This window comes from Rattus norvegicus, chromosome 3 (genome assembly GCF_021556685.1).
Source record: "Rattus norvegicus strain SHRSP/BbbUtx chromosome 3, alternate assembly SHRSP_T2T, whole genome shotgun sequence".
Classification (NCBI taxonomy): domain Eukaryota; kingdom Metazoa; phylum Chordata; class Mammalia; order Rodentia; family Muridae; genus Rattus; species Rattus norvegicus.
Genome location: NC_141536.1, coordinates 60507826 through 60517292, shown reverse-complemented (window position 1 = coordinate 60517292; position 9467 = coordinate 60507826). Strand labels below are relative to the sequence as shown.

General features: G+C 43.1%; 1 long non-coding RNA gene across 1 annotated transcript; it reads right to left on the bottom strand.

Annotated features, from left to right (window-relative positions):
• Positions 1–267: 267 nt before the first annotated feature.
• LOC148006489 (uncharacterized) lies at positions 268–5142 on the bottom strand. The gene is made up of 2 exons (XR_015683623.1): positions 5101–5142; positions 268–1507 (listed from the first exon to the last, which is right to left on the bottom strand). It is a non-coding gene; the product is annotated as an uncharacterized LOC148006489 (long non-coding RNA).
• Positions 5143–9467: the final 4325 nt, after the last annotated feature.

Sequence of the window (9467 nt, the reverse complement as noted above, 5' to 3'; positions counted from 1 at the left end):
TCTAATAGGGCAGTAAGTTCCCTCTTCTCATGTTGCCTGTTCTAGAATTGATATATGTGGAGTATGCATGTGTAGGAGGTTTTGCTATATAGTCCTGGCTGGGCTGGCTCAGTACTATGTAGACGCCATAATGGTCTGTGAGTACTTCTGCCACTGTCAGGAGTGCTGTGATTACAGGTATGCACCACAAGGCCCAGCTTTGGTCTTTGTAGATCAATAGGTTTCTTCTCCTAAACCTGATTAGTAGGCATATTATCACTCCAACACTTGGGAGACTGCAGGAGTATACATTTTATTTGTTTTTTTAAAAATTTTTTGAGACATGGTTGCTCTATGTAGTCTTGGTTGTCCTGGAACTTACTCTGTAGACCAGGCTGGCCTTGAACTCAGACATTCACTTGCTTCTGCCTCCCTAGTGCTGGAATTAACAGCACGAGCCATTACCATTCTTCTGGAGGACTATAAGTTTAAGTGCAGCTCGGTGTATATAGTGAGACTCTGTCTCAGACATCTGGTGATTTGTTTTCTTTGAGGGAATACCTTTTAATGAAAGAACTGATCTCTAATCAGTTTTCCAGCCACACCTTTCCTTACCACAATCAGTGAAGGGCATTTTGCTTGTTCTTTTTTTCTGATGTAGCTCAGGGTGGCCATTCAACTTGCTGGGGCTACAAACTTGCTATCCTCCTCTGGTGGTTGGATACATGGAAACACTTAAGACAACTGGTCCTGAGAGGACTTTAAAGTTCGTTCTTCCTCAGGTGATTTATGTCTAGAATCCCTTCAATGGACGGCTATTAGCACAGCCGACTGATAAAGGAAACTCTTGACTGACGCCAGCTTCCATCTTCCCTTGGGGCTCACCAAAATGCCGTATGATGTCGAAAAGCAGTTTTATTATTTTTAGTTATTTTTGAAGTCCTGGGGACTGACTTAGGGCCTCATCCATCAGAGAAATGTTTTACTACAGACCCCCGGTCCCACAAAAGGACTTCAGAAGGCCTTACCGCCCACAGTGGGGGCCAAGCAGATAATTTCTACTTTTTGCTACACACGTGTTACAGAAATAATGTTGGGGATGAAGAGATGGCTCAGGGGCTAAGAGTGCTTCCTGCTTTTACTGCTCTTCTGAGGACCAGAGCTCAGTTCCCACTGACTAACAGAAGCTTACAACTACCTTCAACCCCAGCTCCGGTGACTCTGACATCCGTTGCAGACCTTGGCAGGCACCTGCCCACACATGGCGTATACAGGCGGTGCATGTGCACACAGTCCACATAAAGAAAGCCCAGTCTTCCAAGAGCCTCAGGGCATGTCTCACACCCCAGAGCTGTTCGCTCCCTCAGTACTGTGCTGAGTTAACTCCAGCCAGGCAAGGTGATGAACAGCTTTTAGCTCAGTACTTGGGAACCAGAGGCAGGTAGATCTCTGTGAGTTGAAGATGAGGCCCTGGTTTATATTGTGTGTTTCAGGTCAGCCAAGGATACATGGGATACATAGTGAGACCCTGCCTCAAAACAAACAGGAAACTTCAGTTGACGTGTACAATTAACATAAACATGCATAAACTATGAATAATAGTCAAAAGCCATCACCATCCTGGTCCGAAAGACAAGGATACTAGCACATCCTGAGCTTCCTTTTAACCATTCCCACTCCATTTGGCCAGTCTTTGAGCTCTTCCCGTGGGAATTATTTAGCACATTCTCATTGGTTGGTTGGTTTCTTTTGCTCGAGATGTCTGTGAGGTTCACAAAAAATTGTAACATGGAAAACAAACCAGCTTCTTTCCTTGCTCTTGCAATCCTAGTCACCCTATGCCTTCTGATAGACACTGGAGTCATCTCCAACTCGAAACTAGTATAATTAATGCTAAGGGCATTTTACATGGTAACACACACACACACACACGCATGTGTTGATATGGTGAGCATTGGAGCTGCTGAAGCCAGGGTGCTGCACGGTGGTTGTAGATGCTGGTAACTATTTGATAGCGTGGTTGAGCAGTTTGCAATCTCCCCAGTGGTTCTTGTAGCTCTTCACTCTCGTGAACACTTCACTACACTCAGCGTGACGTACTAGTTCGGATTTCTTGCCTATTCCATTCTCTCACTGGGTTTAGATTTACCTAGGCTAATTTCGAACGGAACAGCTGACTCCAGATTGCTCGCTGCTGGCTTAAGTGCTGGTATAAATGCTGGTGGTAAGAAATGAGTTCTGGGGAAAACTTAAGTGGTCTATTATGTAAAAAAGGGACTTTTTTTTTTAAAGACCATCTTTTAACTTTATTTATTTATTATATATAGATACACTGTAGCTGTCTTCAGACACACCAGAAGAGGGCATCAGATCTCATTACAGATGGTTGTGAGCCACCATGTGGTTGCTGGGAATTGAACTCAGGACCTCTGGAAGAGCAGTCAGTGCTCTTAACCACTGAGCCATCTCTCCAGCCCTTTTTTCTTTCTTTTTTTTTTTTTTTGTAATTTTTTTTAATTTCTTTTTTTCGGAGCTGGGGACCGAACCCAGGGCCTTGCACTTCCTAGGCAAGCGCTCTACCACTGAGCCAAATCCCCAACCCCAAAAAGGGACTTTCTTGAAGTAAAATCAAAATCCTCGGGGGAAACAGAGTAATGTAGGGGTGGTTCTGATGCTAAGGTCCTGTTCCCCAATTGGTTCTTGATCTATCAGTAAAGAAGCCATGGGCCAATTGCTGGGCAGAAGGAATAGGCAGGACTTCTGAGTCCCTGCAGGCAAGAGCAGACGCAGGAGAGAGAGGAGAGTTCACCGTGCTTCAGAGAGAGAGAAGTGAGATCTTGGGCGGAGTGGCCACAGGCCACTTCTTCAGGCCGGCAGTTGGGAATGTTGAGCTGGGACTAAAGGTAACTAAGCAACTGAAGTTGAGGACAGATTTAGGGTGCTAAGCTAAGAGTATTGGAGAAGGCACACTAGCTGTGGGAGTTTAATGATGCCCAGCAATTGAGCCAATAAGGCAAGTTAAAGTTCAACAACTGTGTGTGTCTGTTTTTCATCTGCAGATCCAATATTCTCTGGGTGGGGACGGGTAGCACGGCCCATTCCCAGAGTTAAGGCAGGGTAGCAAAGCTAAACGCAAAAGAGTAATGACCCCTTTACACTAAAGCTGTATTATAAAGCAGCGGATGCCTAGAACCAAGAGGTCTTTCTTTGGTAATAACTGCTTTCTTCACTCTTCTGATAGGGATGGGATCATCTATGACCACTCCACTCAACAGATAAGGTGAATACCAACTCTGGTTCTTTTTTTCTTGGCTAAGGCAAGTCTCCAAAATAGCATAACTTCAGGTCAACCAGTTCTGAAATATAGAGCGGAGGCTATTTTGATGGAACTCTCAACAGTTATCCCAGAACTAGCATGGCCTTCTCATACACAGTGCTGATGAGCTTTATCGATGAACTGTTCATTCTTTACTGCCCTGTATAGCAGAGAGGTCTTCTGGCCCCCACTGTCACCCAGCTTTCTCTGCTCGGTAGGAATGTGCTGGTTTTTGTTTTCACTGAGTGTCTCGTGGCCCACTGGGAATATAGGATTGTGGGTGTTTGTATCTACATTGCTAATTATTAAAAGGTGAGAAAACAGGACCAAGGTGTTGTGGTACCATCTATGACACTTGCTCTTGGGGGAGCCGGAAGCTGACTGAAGCTATTGGGTAGAGGCTGGCACTCCAGGCATACCACATACCTCTCAGGAAGGCAGAAGGAGGGCAAGGTTTACCCTTCTCGTGAGATACTTCTTTTGAGTTACTACAGGGAAGCCCAGGTTGGGTGAAAAAAGTCAGGTTACATCAAGACATCTCATATAGAAGCAACTCCCAGAACTACAGTAAAGGTGGCAAGATGAGTACTGCTGGGGATATCCAATGGAGAGTTAAGCCAAAATGTTCCCTAATGGTGGATGACTCCTCAGTTTATACAATTGCAAACTCTGGTTCTTTTTTTCTCTTAGTTAAGGCAAGTCTCCAAGAAGTATTTGTAATGATGGAGCTGAGGTAGCTTTTAGCTCTCTGAGCACTCTCTTTCCTTTGGTTGGCTGAACTTCGTTATCTGACACAGCAGGTCACCTGCCCAGTGCATTCACCCACTGCCTTAGACTCTTCCTAAAGTCAATCCTATAAGCAAAAAATTCTGATTTATTTGTCTTCTACTTTCCCCCAAGTGTCAGACTGGCACCTTTACTCTTCAGTGACCAGTGCACTAATATGGAAAAGAAAGAAGTCTTTTGTGATCAATAGTAAGAATGTAAACACTATTTCTAGGGTCAAAACCAAACCCAACAGAATTTATTGATTAAAAAAAAGTTAAAAAAAAAATCAAAGGATATATTTTGATATATCACATCTTTAAAGAAATTAGTTAGCGACACTGGAGTAAACAATTTTAATTCTTTTTAACAGAATTTACAAAAAGCAAATAAAACAATAGAACAAATACCCCTAACAATCTGACCAGCAGCTGGATGTGATCATCTATGCATCACTGGTTGGAACATAACATTCCTATCTACATAAGAAACTCAGCTGTACACTGCTTACAAACGGCAGAGAGTTCACAAAACAGACTCTGAAGGGCAGTGTAATAGTCACTTCCACTATCTGATTGTGCTTAATATTTCTCCAGTTTTTGTTTGAAACAGTACTTACCTTGTCACAGAGTTTCACATCTCAAATGCAATCATTTTCTTAAAATAGCCCCTGAGGTCTTTTTTCTCCTGAGTCTGTAGTGTTATGGTCAGGCAGGTGGTTTTTATGAGTCTACCGTGGTTTTGACCTCTGTCAGCCTGCATCTTTGCTAGGTCATGTGGACCTTGACATGGACGCTTCAATTCCTAAAGAGTAGCCTCAGAATTCCCCTTTCCAGGGGCAGTCTCTCAGATGGATTTTGCAGGGACTGGTGTGTTTTTCAAACTATGTGTGCATTTTCTCCGAGCATGGTCTTTACCAACCTCGGGAGCAAATGCAGCCATTGATCACATTCGCTCAGCTCTAAGTGCAATCTGCAATGAGCAAGCTGCAGTGCTGTGTTTTCCTAAGCATGCTGTCTGACCTTCTAGCCATACCGTACCTTTAGTTCCCAAGGTCCATGTGTTCTTGAGTTACTGTCTCTAGAAAAGGAAATGATACAATCCACTTATTAGGTTTCCAGACACTACAATGGAATCTGTTAACACATGATGAATTTATCTTTCTCCCTCTTTACTAAAATCATGCAAAAGTAAGTCTAAGTTTCTTTTGTTGATGCTAAAACTTGGGGAGAACCTGCTAAGATTTTTAATAGAGCTTAATATCCACATATGTAAGAAATTCTGCCTGAGTGAGGATGTGCCACTCTATTAACTGTATTCACTACATATCAGTTTCCTGTTTCAATGCATATCTGCTAACACTAAGCTGAGGAAAAGGAAATACTTAATTTTAAAAAGTTTTCAACGTAGAAAAACATATAGACAACTTCTCAGTGTTCCTCAGCAGTCCAAACCACAGTACAACATATAGAAACTGTAGAACAGAATATTGCAAGTTGACAAACCAAAGGCTACCTATTGGAATCACTTAGGGGACTTGTTGAAACATCACTACATTGCAAATTGGTTTAGTCACTCTAGCCATGAGTGTGGAAAATTCTCAAAGAGTTAAAAAAAAAAATACCACATATGACCCAGCCACATCTTTCTTTGGTATATGCCCAAAGAACTTAGCATCCTATTCTATTCCACGGATACTTGGTCAGCCATGTTCACTGCTGCTCTATTTATAATAGCTTAGAAAGGGGAACACCATGCTGAGCACCTGGCAAGCGGACTGAAAACGTGGTACATATAACCTATGGAGTACCATTCGGCTGCAAAGAAAGGTGAAATCACGAAACTTTCAGTAAATGGGTGGAACCAGAAAATGCTATATTAAATGAGGTATCTTGGACCCAGAAAGACAAATGCCCTCTGTTCTCTCTCATCTGCGGCTCTTAGCTCCAGTCTTCAGATGTGAGTATGTAACCTGGAGTAATCGCAACGTCCAACACCCAATACCTTGTCTCAGTGGCTGAAAATGCAGAGGAAGAACCCATGACCACCGTAATTTTACATTTTTCTTGTCTTCCAAACCCTGCCAAGTCTGGCTGCAAACTTGGAGGGGGTGTGAACCTAGACCTCCTTGGGTCACAGATGCAGCAGCTTTTGTAGGGGGTGAAAACCTTCCCTAGTAGCTTTTATGAGCAGCAAAAACCATTAGTATTGTGTCCACATACAGTCTGTCTGTCTGTCTGTCTGTCTGTCTGTCTCTCTCTCTCTCTCTCTCTCTCTCTCTCAGAGCTTTGGCTGGGTAGTTGGGTCTTGAGCAGCAAAACCATTAGCATTGTGTCCTCCTACACACAGACTCACTCCTCTCTCTCTCTCTCTCTCTCTCTCTCTCTCTCTCTCTCTCTCTCTCAGCTTTAGCTGCATACCTGAGTCTTGCCCTCACAGCATCTTTCCTGTTGTTATATTATCGAGTCAAGAGGCTCCTCTTTAATGGTGCCAACTCGTTAACAGTTACAACCCCTACAAGAGCTGGCTGCAACCTTAGGCTTTTCAGAAGAGTAATTGGTAATAACCATTTCACAGAATAAGGCGTTATGATGGCTTGAAATTTCCATTACCTAAATTAGCCCACCACTTTTAAATTCAGCTTCATGCAAATTCTCAAGAACAGGTGGAAGTAGTCAGATTCTTTGCCAAAATACCACATGACAAGCCTCTAACCCTGCTGCTAACCTCACGGGCTAGGCCCCTGCTGCTTGTATTCACTGTGCATTCTTATATCCACTCCACTGTTTCAGACAGGGTTTCACTATGACACCTTGGCTGGTCTGGAACTCAGAGACCAATCTGCCTGTTTCTGCCTCCCTAAGTGTGCTGGGATTAAAGGAGTGCTTTAATTCTCTCTGCTTCTATCTTTTAGATAAACCTGTTTATCTTCTAGAACAACCTGTTAAGCTCTGCTTCTAACATTTAATGACTTTTCTGGGCGAAAGTTCCAAAATTTTCCAAACAACACCATTGCGTGTTCAACTTCTTGAGCCCATGGGGGCACTGCTGTTCAGAGCACATCATGTCTGCAGGACTGAGAGAAGAGGCTCAGTGAGTGCGCCCAGAGGGCAGGAAGACATGTGACAGTCATGGAAAAGGATTAACTTCTAAATGGGCTTCTGAGGAGCATAAAAACAGCAGAGAGCTGTAGGACAGTGGATTTTATCTCTAACTGTGAGGAGTAACCAAAGGTATTAGGTATTTTGGGAAGATGTAGAGAGCTCCCTTTGCTATCACTTGTGCTATTTTTATACAGTATGAGCCCCCAGGCAGGAGTATTTTCTGAGGGAATTCAAATATAACTGGAGTGTTAGAGCCAGAGAACTTCTAAACAATTTAATTCCAACCCATGAAAAGTTAACTGTGCCCAGGAAGTAGGTTTGGAGGAAGGAATCTGCTGGTGATGAATCTTCAGTTGTTTTTACTTAAGGCATTCCCCTAGAGAGCATTTGCCTCTTTTTTTTAAATGTGGCTCTGGCTCACAGAAAAATATTGGCTCAGTTTCTGCCAGGACAGATCAACTGAGATTTTATTTTCTAAGTATATGAATAATAGTGATTCAAAGAAAAGATTTTATATTTTCAATGGAGAGATGTCCACGTTTTGAATACTCCACGGTGCTGCCTATATTTGAGCTTCCCTGATCTGTAGTTTAACTCAGGGTGTGGCGGGCATAATGAGGAGATAATTAAGTAATATTTTACCAATCATAACTCACTCTATCTTCTTTTAAGTTGCCGAGTTCTTAATTCTTTAAGAACTGATAAAATTTGAAATTTCAGATTATAAAGTATTTTTAGTAATTTTTTTGTTTTATTCTGATTCACAGGTTCTCAACCCGAGGCTGGCTTCAAATGTATGATATACCATGCCTGATAAGTACCTACATTTTCATTTCAAAATTATTCCATCTCCTATCATAATCTGTATCCATAATTAATTGCTCATATACAATACTTTTTGAGTGGCCATTATGTTTCTACATTTATAAATGAAAAAAAAAAGTCTATTCTCTCAAAGCCACTGATACTATTTAAATTTAAGTGGGTGTGGGAACCTATGCCTATAATCCTAACACTTAGAAAAGCCGAGACTGGAGGATCAGGGTTGCAGATCGTCTCATATTCCATGACAGGTCACACACACACACACACACACACACACACACACACACACACACAGGCAAAACATCCTTCACACACACACACACACACACACACACCACACACACACACACAGGCAAAACATCCTTCACACACACACACACACACACATACACACCACACACAGGCAAAACATCCTTCACACACACACACACACACACACACACACACACACACACACACACAGGCAAAACATCCTTCACACACACACACCACACACACACACCACACACACACACACAGGCAAAACATCCTTCTCACACACACACACACTCACACACACACGCACACACACACAGGCAAAACATCCTTCTCACACACACACACACACACACAGGCAAAACATCCTTCTCACACACACACCATACACACACACCACACACACACACACACACACACAGGCAAAACATCCTTCACACACACACACACACACACCACACACACACACAGGCAAAACATCCTTCTCACACACACACACACTCACACACACACACACAGGCAAAACATCCTTCTCACACACACCACACACACACACACCACACACACACACACAGGCAAAACATCCTTCTCACACACACACACACACACAGGCAAAACATCCTTCACACACACACACCACACACACACACCACACACACACACACACAGGCAAAACATCCTTCTCACACACACACACACACACACACACACACACACACACACACACACCACACACACACACACAGGCAAAACATCCTTCTCACACACACACACACACCACACACACACACAGGCAAAACATCCTTCTCACACACACACACACTCACACACACACACGCACACACACACAGGCAAAACATCCTTCACACACACACCACACACACACACACACCACACACACACACACAGGCAAAACATCCTTCTCACACACACACACACACTCACACACACACACACAGGCAAAACATCCTTCTCACACACACACACACACACACACACACACACACACACACACAGGCAAAACATCCTTCTAGATTTTTTTTTAAATTTTGGTCTAAAAATAGATACACAGCACTACACTCTCGCTAGCAAACATCTTTGCTTTTGTCCTAGTGGAACTGGTGGTACAGCTGTGTGGAACGAGCGTGCGGCTTCACTGACTCTGATACACAAGTGGCTGGATGGAAGAAACACCTGTATTTCATGTCTTACCAGAAAGAGAC